The following is a 12,836-nucleotide window of genomic DNA, read 5'->3' as shown; positions in this document are numbered from 1 at the left end:
ATTTTATTAATTCTGTCATGACAGGGTCCCTCAGCATTCGGGAAGCCAAGAGACCCCCGACTAGCTGGTACAGGCTACTTTTAAAGGAGAAGGCCATAGAAGCAAGGGGGGTTGTGATTGGCTTATTTGAAAGGGCTATTACCAATAATTGGCTGGAGAGCTGTTGCCAGATCAGATGAGGTAAGAGGTCATTTTGACCCCGTTTCCCAGGGGACTGAATCAAAACATACCTATATGGGTAATTGTTCAGGAACTGAGTACGTGCATGTGTACCTGTTAGGTCCTTGGTTCCCAGGGGAGGAGGGGAAGCACTATGGCACAGAGGCTGAGAGGATTCAGAATTGTCAGAAATGGCTTCAGAATTGTCTTAAAGTCTTACAGAACTAGCTCTATAGACCAGGCTCGCCTCCAACTCACAGCGATCCTCCTGCCTCTGCCTCCTGAGTGCTGGGATTAAAGGCACGTGCCACCACTGCCTGGCAGAAGATGAATTTTAAATCTGTACCATACCTTCTGGTAGCAGCCCATATGAAAGGACGTAGAAGAAGAAAGATTTTCATTTTTTTAAAGATTTTTTTAAAGATTTATTATGTATACAGTGTTCTGTCTGCATGTGTGTCTACAGACCAGAAGAGGGCACCAGATCTCATTACAGATGGTTGTGAGCCACCATGTGGTTGCTGGGAATCGAACTCAGGATCTCTGGAAGAACAGCCAGTGCTCTTAACCGCTGAGCCATCTCTCCAGCCCAGATTTTCATTCTTTTCTAGCTTGCTCTTGTCAGAAATATTTCAGCGCAGGTATGTGACTTAACGTGAGTTCGAGAAATGAAGACTCAAAGACACAGAGAGAATGACCTTAGCCTCTGAGGCTGCAGGGGCTCAGTCCCAGTGAACTGCAGTGCCGTCCTCTCTGCATCTTCATTTTCCCTATATTTACACTTTAGCTAGTAGATTTTCATATCTCAAAACAAACTGATAGAAGCTTCTGACAATACAGCGCCAGGTGCGAATACCTGATTCATGAGGTACCATGGCGTTCCTGGTTTCCTCTAAAGCAAGTTTACAGTGTGTTTAAAATATATATGTAGAAAAGAAAAAGGATAGCCGGGAGGCAGTGGCACATGCCTTTAGTCTCCACACTCGGGAGGCAGAGGCAGGCAGATCTCTGTGAGTTTGAGACCAGCCTGGTCTACAAGAGCTAGTTCCAGGACAGGCTCCAAAGCTACAGAGAAACCCTGTCTCGAAAAACCAAAAGAAAAAAAGAAAAATGATAAAGTCCTTAAAATAAAAAAGAGTAGTTGGCTGTGGTGGCACACACCTCTAATCCCTGCACTTGGCAGGCAGATCTCTGTGAGTTCAAGGACAACCTGGTCTACAGAGTGAATTCCAGGACAACCAAAGATACAGAGAAACCCTGTCTCAAAAAGCCAAAAATTAAAAATAAAATAGGGTTTAAAATAAAACCACGTAAAGATGAAAAGTACACAGAGAGTCTGAATACTGTATGTTATTGTGTTGTCTTTAAATTGTTTGATGACTGAGGAAGGAGCAAAAGCTGATAAAAGACATTTGATTATAAATGCTGCTGGATTAATCCAATATATATATTTTGAAAATGCTTTGACTTTAAAAATTTAAGTCCAAAGGTATGTTACTTTGGAGAAGAGGTTTTGCTTTTGTTTCCACAGGAAATGAGGGACTATGGATTCATTCTGTGTTAAGAAAAATCAGGTTTGTTCAAGGAGAAATCTCTGATAGGAGGAATGGCCCAGATGTCTGAGTTCTACATTCACAACAGTTCAAAGACTGCTGCCTGAGATAATCAAGCCTCATCGGATACTCCAGTCAGGATTTGATCATAATTCTAAATTTTCTTTAGGTCCCCATAAGATTATCAGTGCTCCCAACCAGCAGGAAGTAGCCTGGAAAACTATACCCACATTCCCAAAAATGGACTATGGATGCTTGCCTTTGTTCAGAACGTTGGTTAAAAGTTGTTATGGATAATGGTCAGGAGAAAAACTAAACAAAGGAGATTAGATTCAGAGTTCTTGTTTTTTTTTTTTTTTAAAAAAAAGGAAGGGGGAGTGCTGTGGGACAATGGTTTGTAGCCTGTCACTTGTATTTTAATAAAATGCTGATTGGTCAGTAGTCAGGCATGAAGTATAGGCATGGCAACCAGGCAGGAAGTAGAGGCAGGGCAACGAGAATTCTGGGAAGAGGGAAGTTTCAGTCTGCAATTGTCACCCAGACACGGAAGAAGCAAGATGTGATTGCCTCACCAAAAAAGGTACCAAGCCACGTGGCTAACACAGACAAGAATTATGGGCTTATATAAGTTATAAGAGTTAATAAGAAGCCTAAGCTAATAGGCCAATCCATTTATAATTAATGTAGTAGACCTCTGTGTGTTTCTATGGGACTGAATGACTGAAGGACCAGGTGGGACAGGAACCTCAGTCAACACTGGGTTATGCATTGTTCCTGCTACATGAAACTGGCAGCATCAAAGGGGAGAGCTCAGAGCTTCGGTAAACACCACCTGGAAATACCAGGGAAACAGTAGATTAAGTACAACACTAGTTTAACTGAAAAACTCTGTTAATGAAGATTGTAAAGTAAGGCAATCTGTATCTGAGTTTTACCTCAGGATTATAAAAAGTCCTTTGTTCAGACCTAATGCTTAGTATACACCTTACTATAAAAAGGTGGGTTCAGAATCTGACCTTTGTAAAAGCCTTACAAAATCCATCTCTGGCTGTGGTTTCAGTTAGCTGATAAGCTTTTTGTGCCCCATGGTGTTATATTTCTTTTTTAATTTTAATTTTAATTTTTTTCCTGGAATAAATTTTGCTTCTGTTTTATTAGACTTGGTGGTCTATCCCCATCTTTGTACGACCCCTGCGGACCCAACACTTAGCAGCAAAGATCAACCTTGGTGAGCAGGGAGAACACCTTTCTTACCCAGAGTCTTGGCTTTTATATTTTCTATAGCATTTGAAGGTCCAACCCCAAGCATGATGACCTTTCCTATAAGCTTATTTTAATGAAACACTACATTTTGGCAGCAAACAAGAAATTGAACCCTCTTCCCCCAAGTTTTAGAAATAGGGTCTTACTTTGTAGCTCTTGGCTGGTGTGCGACTCTCAGTATAGTCCAGGCTGGCCCTGAACTATAGAGATCAGCCTGTCTCTGCCTTCTGAGCGCTAAGATTGAATACATGCACCACCACTCCTGGTTCTCACCTGAAATCTTAGTAATATAACAGAAACATGGTTTATTGGTTTGTGATTTTTTTTCAGGGTTGGATGTTGGGCTAGACTTAGCAGGGAATTCTTTTTTCATATTTATTTATTTATTCATTCATTCATTTGTTTATTTATTTACTTATTTATTTATTATTTATTATGTATGCAGTGTTCTGCTTGCATGTATCCCTGCAGGTCAGAAGAGGGCACCACGTCTCATTACAGATGGTTGTGATGTGATTGCTGGGAATTGAACTCAGGGCCTCCTGAAGAGCAGCCACTTACCCCCTAGCCCTCACTCTAGCCCCTCAGCAGGGAATTCTGGGCTAGTTTTGGCTCTCCAAGGAAGCAAGCTACCGACCACTGTGCTGTTAGCAGCCACAAAAGGTCTGGGGGTGAATCAGTTTTAAACTCTTCTTCAACGTGCTCTCTCTTTGATCACATCTAAGTTTAAGGACTGTTTGCTTATGGGAAGATTAAGGAGGCTCCAGTTTCTAGGAAACTGTGAGGCTAGGGGAGGGAGTCTAGAGAAATGGGGTTAGTCTCCTATGGCCTTTTATTATGATTTTCTAGCTGCTATAGTTGTCAGAGACTCATAGTGAAGGAAATCAGCTAGTTCCTGTCCCTGTTAAACATCTGGGATGCAGGCTGATTAGCCCCAGAGTACTTATCTTTTCTTATTTTTACAACTTTGCCACAAGGTATGTGAGCACTCATTTCTGCCACATTTTCTTCCTGGATTGTGACTATACCTGAGCATGCCCAGAAGTGTGTATTTTTTTGGGGGGGGGGGGTGTTTGCTTTTGTTGGTTTGTTTATTGAAACAGGGTTTCTTTGTAGCTTTGGCACCTGTCCTGAAACTCGCTCTCTAGACCAGGCTGGCCTTGAGCTCCCAGTGATCTGACAGTCTCTGCCTCCCAAGTGCTGGGATTAAAGGTGCACACCACCACCATCCAGCTCAGAAGTGTGTATCTTAAATTGAACGTACTAAGCTATGTACCCACCCCAAACGCCTTTCCTATATGAATATGTATAGACTGCCCAACTAAACTTCGTATCTTTGTTCAGGGAGAGCACATCATCTTTGAGAGCTGTGTGTTCCTGCTTGGAGGCAGTGCAGGTCTTCACTCTTCTGTGTACTGACTATGATCTTTGGCTTTGCATTCAGCAAACTCAGACTTTGAGCACACTATGTTCAGTTACAACTCCTGGGACAGTGCAGTCAGAGAGTATCATCCTGCGGCTCTGTGGTCAAGAGGTGTCACTCAGGGTTGTGTGGTCATGACATACCACACTGGGACTTGCTGTTTATGAAGTTTCAGTCCTGGGACTGAATGGTGGTTAGCTGTTCTTCTAACTGTTGTATTGTGATGCCCATTAGGGTCACAGTCTTTCCATGTAGAAGCTTTTTATTCTTGTTGCAAAGGATGAACGTGGGAGGAAGAACTCTTAGTTATATTTAAAGATGGGTCATAGCACTTCAGTTTGTCAAACTGGGGACATGAGACACAAGATGAGGGACAGAGGGTACAGTACTTCATGTCTATGCTGTCTGTCTTCCTCAGGCATAGTGCCATCCCCTGTGGTATTTCTAGTAGTATAAGTAAAGAATATTCTTTATTTTAGTTAACTGGGCCAACCCCCTGCCATTTGTTTATCTTCTCACAAAACAGCTCTTAGATTTGCTGAATCTTGGTATTGTTTTCTTTGTTTCTATTTCATTGCTTTCTGCTCTTATTTTAATTATTTCTTGCCATTGACTGACTTTATATTTGGTTTGTTTTTGTTTTTCAAACTTTTTGAGTTGTATCATAAACCATTTATTTGTGCTCTTTCTGATTTTTTTTTCATGTAGGTACTTAGAGCTATGAATTTCTCTCATAGGAATGCTTTCAGTGTGTCCCAGAAGTTTTGTCCTGTTGTGCTTTCCTGTTAATTCAGTTCCAGGGAGTTTTTAATTTTTCTTGATTTCTTCTTTGACCATTCATCATTCAGTAATGGGCTGTTTAATCTTCACAAGGTTTTATATTTACTAGAGCTTTTGTTGCTGCCAGTTTTGTTTCATTACATTGTGGTTAGATAGGACACCAGACATAATTTTAATCTTTTTGAATTTTTAAAGATTTGTATTATATTTTAGAAAAGCTTCCATGTACTGCTGAGTAGAATGTTATTCTTGGATACAAATAAAATATTCTATATATATTTGCTGGGGGAGGCTGCTTGTTTATTTCTCAGCCACCCAGACTTCCAAAATAATCACACAGAAATCTATATTAATTGCAATACTGTTTGGCCAATAGCTTAAGCATATTTCTGGCTAACTCTTTTTTTTTTTTTAAAGATTTATTTATTTATTTTGTATACAACATTCTGCCTCCATGTATGCCCACATGCCAGAAGAGGGCGCCAGATCTCATTACAGATGGTTGTGAGCCACCATGTGGTTGCTGGGAATTGAACTCAGGACCTCTGGAAGAGCAGACAGTGCTGTTAACCTCTGAGCCATCTCTCCAGCCCCTCTGGCTAACTCTTATATCTTAAATTAACCCATTTCTACTAATCTGTGTATTGCCACGTGGCTTTGGCTTACTGGCAAGGTTCCAGTGCATCTATTTCCAGTGAGTGGCTCCATGGCTTCTTTCTGACTCTGCCTACTCTCTCTCTATAACTCTTTCAGCCTGATTTTACTCTGGTAAGTCATTGACCGAAAGCAGCTTCTTTGTTAACTAATGGCAATAAAACATATTAACAGCATACATCACTTCCCACATTATATATCTGTTGAGTCCATTTGACATATTATCTCAATTAATTCTGACGTTTTCCTCTTTACTTTTTGTCCAGATTATCTGTCTATGGAGAAAGTGAGGTTTTGAAATCTTTTCCTATTAGTGGATTTTTGTTAATTTGTGGGTTTTTTCTCTTTCTTTCTTTCTTTCTTTCTTTCTTTCTTTCCTTCCTTCCTTCCTTCCTTCCTTCCTTCCTTCCTTCCTTCCTTCTTTCTTTCTTTCTTTCTTTCTTTCTTTCTTTCTTTCTTTCTTTCTTTCTGGTTTTTCAAGATGGGGTTTCTCTGTAGCTTTGGAGCATGTCCTGTAACTAGCTCTTGTAGACCAGGCTGGCCTTGAACTCACAGAGATCCGCCTGCTTCTGCCTGGAGTGCTGGGATTAAAGGCGTGCACCACCACCGCCCGGCTAATCTGTGTTTTTAATTCCAGTAGTAGACTTCTCATGAAATTGGGCACCTCTGAGTTTGGCAAGTGTTTGTTTAGGGTATATGTTTTCTTAGTTAGCAGTCTTCTTTATTAGAATGAACTTTGTATCTCTTCTGATTAATTTTAGTTTGAAGTCTATTTTTGTCAGTTATTTAGATAACAACACCTGCTTGCTTCCTGGTCCTATTTGATTGGAATATTTTGCTTATCCTTTTACTCTGAGGTAGAGCCTATCTTTAAAACTAATATGTGTTTCTGGTAGACATCAGATAGAGAAATCTTGTTTCTTGATCTGTTCAGTCAATCTGTGTCTTTTGATTGGAAAATTGAGGCCATTGATAAAGTTTTTTTTATTGAGATACGTATGTCAGTTGTCATAGTTTTTTGGCTTTTTGTTGTTGCTGTTGTTTTCTCAGTGATATTTTGTGTCTTAATAATTCTGGCTTCATATTTCTTTTCATGGTCTCTCTTCTATGTTCATTCCTCTCTTGAAATAATGTTTTCTGTGTTTTCCTTAGGTTCAGTTTGTTGGATATAATTATTTTTTTTGGTTTTTCGAGACAGGGTTTCTCTGTGGCTTTGGAGCCTGTCCTGGAACTAACTCTGTAGACCAGGCTGGTCTCGAACTCACAGAGATCGGCCTGCCTCTGCCTCCCGAGTGCTGGGATTAAAGGCGTGCGCCACCACCACCCGGCTGGATATAATTTTTAAAGGTTGTTTATGTTGTGGATGTTTTTTCTTTCTCTTTCAATCATGGCAGATAGTTTTGTTGGGTATAATATTTTGGGTTGGTTGTCATAGTCTTTTAGGACTTGGAATTCATTGCTTCAGGCTTTTCTATCTTTCAAAGTTTCTTTCAAAGTTTCAACCATCATTCTAATGGGCTTTCCTTATATGGGACTTAAATTTTTTTCTCTTGAAGTTTTCAATGCATTTTCTTTGTTAAGTATACTTAGTGTTTTAACTTTGATATACTGTGGGGATTTTTTTTCTAGTCCTGTTTATTTCCTGTTCTGTATGCTTCTTGTATTTGTATGGGTATCTCTTTCCTTAATTAGGGGAAGTTTTCTTTTATGATCTTGTTGAAGATATGGCCTATGCTATTGACTTGGGATTCTTCTCCCTTGTCTATGCCTAGAATTCAAAGGTTTGGTTTTCTATGGTGTCCCACATTTTCTGTGTGTTTCTTTCCTGTATTTCTAATGTTTTTCATTCTCCTGTTTATTTGATCTAGAATCTCTGTTTAATCTCTGAGACATGATATTCTGTCTTCTATTGGATTCTCTCTACTTGTAAAGCTTTCTGTAGTGTGGTGCTGTGGGCAGGGGGCAGGCCTGCTTTTCGTCCTGCCCGGCTCCTGCCCGGCTAGCTTTACACCCGAAATAACAACACACAAACTGTATTCATTTAAACACTGCCTGTCCCATTAGTTTCAGCCTCTTACTCACATCTTGATTAACCCCTATCTAATAATCTGTGTAGCACCACGAAGCACAGGAAGAAGGAAGTGAGGTAGATGGCTCAGACAATTGCCTTGCCTCTATAGCCAGATGCGATGGAGCAAGCCACCAGGTCAGATATGCTGAATCTTCCCCGGTAAGACACCACTCATGGTGTTACAAAGATTATTAGATATGGGTTAGTCAAGATGTGAGAAAGAGGCTGAAAATAATGGGCCAGGCAGTATTTAAAAGAATACAATTTATGTGTTGTTATTTCAGGGCATAAGCTAGACGGGCGGCGGGAAGCCAGCCCACTGCTCCCCACAACAGAATGGCGCCCACATGGATAACCGAATCCACAGAAAGCTTGAGAAAGCTTGGGAAAGAATAGATTAAAGCTCTGTTTTTCCGGTCTGGCAAGCAAGCACTCTCATCTAAGAGCGGCTTCCTGACTCAGCTTCAGCTGCAAAACATTGCAGCTCTTTTAAGAGGTTCGGCTACGAAACACTTAAATGCTATTGATGAAAATTAACTGCATGCTTTTCGGTTTTCAGCCGTAGCAGGAAAAAAGCTGTGTCGTTTTAAAATGCCAGCTTTCTGAGCCATCCTGCCAGGGCAAACTCTGACTCTTTGAAGCAGGCGGTACTGACTATGGAGCTTTTGATTGTTGTTTAACACTGTTGCAGCTTGCTTGCTGGCAGGGACCTTGAACCACCAAAGAGTTGTGGTACCTCTGCCATGAGGCTGGAAAGCTAGGGAATGGGCTGGATCTAGCCGCCAAAGTCACAGCTTTAGTCCTACTGATATTGTTTGGTAAAGTAAAGACTCATGTAGTCAGAAAGAGAGATATACAGTAAAAGAAAAATTCAAAGTCAAAGAAAATGTCTAAGTGGTTTACACTGTGTTAAAAATATATGCAGGCTAAAGATTAAAGTTCTTAAAAGTAAAAAAAAAGAAAAAGAAAAAGAAAAAAAGGAAGTAGTTTGTTGTGGTGGTACACACCTTTAATCCCAACACTTGGTAGGCAGAGGTAGATTGACCTCTGTGACTTCAAGGTGTGGCAGCACACACCTTTAATCCCAATGCCTGGGAGGCAGAGACAGGCAGATCTCTGTGAGTTCTAGGTGTGGTATCATACGCCTTTAATCCCAGCATTTGGGGTGCAAAGGCAAGTGGATCTCTGAGAGTTCAAGGACAGCCTGGTCTACAGAGTTATTCCAGGACAAAGATATACAGAGAACCTGTCTCAAAAAATAAAAGTAAAAATAAATGAAATAGAGGTTAAAGTAAAGCCATATAAAGATGGAAAATACACAGAAAATCTTGATACTATATGCTATTATGCTCTCTTTAAATTGTTTGAATGCTGAGGAAGAAGCAACAGCTGCTAAAAGATATTTGTTTATAAATGCTGATGAACTAATCCAAGAAAGATATCGTGAAAATGCCTTGACTTTAAAATTTGGATCTAAGGACATAATGCTTTGGAAAGGAGTTTCTTTTGTTTTTACAGAAAATGAAACCCTGTGGATTGCTTCTATCCCAATGTGGTATGATAGACCACGCCCTCCTGAAAGGTTGCTGTGAACACCTTCAGAAAATTACTTCACCCAACTGATGACTGAGATGAACCTGGCACACAGGTTACACCATGAAAGATCTGATTAACAGTGTCCCCATTCAGCAGGAAGCAGTTTGGAGAGAAATAACTACGTCCATATTCCCAGATATTGTTTATAATGTTCTTTTACATTTAAAGGGGGATATGATATAGATATGAATAATTTGCATTGATGTGGATTTTGCTTTAGTGATTTAAATTTAAGGTCAATCTTGTTATATGTATATGTATTTCTGATACTGATTAAGGTATTGTGATTGTGTAGTTCATTTAAAAATGTAATGTATATAGGTTGTTAATGGATAGTTATCAATAATAGTCAAACTTGTAGTTATGATAGTTAGATTTTCTAATGTGCATAGATATATTTTAGATAGACATTCTTCATATCTTTCAAAGACTGCAAAATATGGTATTTAATGTTTTAATAACTTAGGACTTTTCATGACAATGAGATATGTCTGCTCCTGGCAGCACCAATCTACTTCAAGAGGAAGATGGGCATCGAAGAGGCTCCTTATGGACTTTGTTAGCCATTTGGGCAAGAAACTGCTCTTGCCTGGACTGTTGGCATAAACTGAACACAAAGAACCCACAGAAAGAGGACTGATGGACTTGCCTAAAGGTGAGATGGTCTTTCAGGGTTCCTGATTCATGAAAGAGTCTTTGAAACATTCTGCAGGACACAGCAGATACTGACTGAACTGCCTTTGAAATTTCCTGCTTCATGGAAAAGTCTTCTGGATACTATGGGCCTGTAGGCCGAAGATGGATGCCCCAACAGTACAAAAGAACTTTGGGTGACTGTCCAGTCGGCAAGATGTCTCTGTCATTTCTAGAGTTTTGGAAGTAGCTTACTTCTTGTTCACCTAGGTAATATTGTGTTCTTCTGGAGTCTTTGATGGAGTTGAAGAATAGATAGATAGTTATAGTTTTCCTTTGTTATGATAAAAGATAAAATAGATATAAATATTGTAACTGTAATTCTTACTTGATAACTGTTTTGTTATATGTAATTTTACTATGTTAAAGTTAAAGCCTTTCCTTTTTGTTTAAATAGAAAAAGGGGAAATGATGGAGGCTGGTCTTCTATCAATCTGTTGATTTCATTGGTTAATTAATAAAGAAAACTGCTTGGCCTAATAGGTTAGAAAATAGGTGGGTGGAGTAGACAGAACAGGAAGAAGGAAGTGAGGTAGATGGCTCAGACAATTGCCCTGCCTCTACAGCCAGATGTGATGAAGCCAGCCGCCAGGTCAGAGATGCTGAATATTCCCCGGATGACACCACTCATGGTGTTACAAAGATTATTAGATATGGGTTAGTCAAGATGTGAGAAAGAGGCTGAAAATAATGGGCTAGGCAGTATTTAAAAGAATACAATTTATGTGTTGTTATTTCGGGGCACAAGCTAGCCTGGTGATCAGGAGCAGGGCTGCAGGAAAGCAGCCCATAGCCCCTCACTACAGTATGCCTTGTGAGAAACCTGGGAACAGACAAACGGGACTGTCCCCAGGATGACCTAAGCCCCCACCAATAGAATTACTGTAACTATGCCCCCCCACATGTAACCTGTAAAAAGAAAAACCTATAAAAGCTGAATGAAGAGTTTGATCGGTGTGCTCAGTTGGCGAGATCTGCTGATGCACCCAAAGTCACCTGTGTAATCAATAGACACCTCTTGCTGATTGCATCTGTTGCCCGGGATTATTAAGTTTGGGGGATCTCATTGCCCTTAAATTTGAGGGTCTTTCACAACCAACCAACCAACCAACCAACCAAAGACCCAAAAAATAAAACACAGCTGTGAAGAAAAGTAATAAAAAGGGGCTGCTCCGCTGACACAAAGAAATCCAATTAGGTCAAATCAAACCAAATCAAAATGGCCATTGTTTTATTAAGTACGGCGCTCTCGGGTGGCCAAGCACATGGCTGGGAGACAGGACAGCCAGAAGTCCATGCAAACCCGGATCCACATGATTCTCCTTTGGAAACCCACTTAAATATCCTGTGGGAGTATGCTGGGATTTGGAGTCCAAACTAATGCAACTCCCATGCCAGGGGCACTGGGATGGATGCCAGGGGCTGGAGGCTACACTCCAGACTTAACAACAGCCAACAACCAAAACAAACAAAAAAGACATAAAAAAAGAAAATGGACATTTTTCCATTTTTCTGAATATATATATATATAGTTTTTAGAGACAGAGTTTCTCTATGTAAAAGCCCTAGCTACTGTGGTACTTGCTCTATAGACCAGGCTGGCTTTGAAATCACGGAGATCTGCCTGCCTCTGCCTCCCAAGTGCTGGGATTAAAGGTGTGCCTGCCCAACCATTTTATGTTCTTGAGTTTAGAAAAATCAGACTTGTCAGTTTTAGTAGAATAAGTGAGAAGATGTTTAGAGGCTACATTTGTCTTCCTGTGATTGTTGAGGTGTGTTTTTATTGCTATTGGCTTTCTCATCCTTCTTGAAAAGATAGGACTTCTCCCCTGTGTGTGTCCTCTGGTGATTGATGAGGACTGACTTCCGTGTAAAGCCCCGCCCACACTCCCTGCAAACATAGGGCTTCTCCCCTGTGTGTGTCCTCTGGTGAAGGATGAGGACTGACTTCCGTGTAAAGCCCCGCCCACACTCCCTGCAAACATAGGGCTTCTCCCCTGTGTGTGTCCTCTGGTGAAGGATGAGGTGTGACTTCTGTGTAAAGCCCCGCCCACACTCCCTGCAAACATAGGGCTTCTCCCCTGTGTGTGTCCTCTGGTGAAGGATGAGGTGTGACTTCCGTGTAAAGCCCCGCCCACACTCCCTGCAAACATAGGGCTTCTCCCCTGTGTGTGTCCTCTGGTGAAGGATGAGGACTGACTTCCATGTAAAGCCCCGCCCACACTCCCTGCAAACATAGGGCTTCTCCCCTGTGTGTGTCCTCTGGTGAAGGATGAGGTGTGACTTCTGTGTAAAGCCCCGCCCACACTCCCTGCAAACATAGGGCTTCTCCCCTGTGTGTGTCCTCTGGTGAAAGATGAGGTGTGACTTCTGTGTAAAGCCCCGCCCACACTCCCTGCAAACATAGGGCTTCTCCCCTGTGTGTGTCCTCTGGTGATTGATGAGGACTGACTTCTGTGTAAAGCCCCGCCCACACTCCCTGCAAACATAGGGCTTCTCCCCTGTGTGTGTCCTCTGGTGAAGGATGAGGACTGACTTCCGTGTAAAGCCCCGCCCACACTCCCTGCAAACATAGGGCTTCTCCCCTGTGTGTGTCCTCTGACGCTCATTGACATTTGACTTATCATTGAAACATTGTCCACAT

The sequence above is a fragment of the Arvicola amphibius genome, chromosome 8, assembly GCF_903992535.2.
Source record: "Arvicola amphibius chromosome 8, mArvAmp1.2, whole genome shotgun sequence".
NCBI lineage: Eukaryota > Metazoa > Chordata > Mammalia > Rodentia > Cricetidae > Arvicola > Arvicola amphibius.
This window is presented reverse-complemented; position numbering follows the sequence as displayed.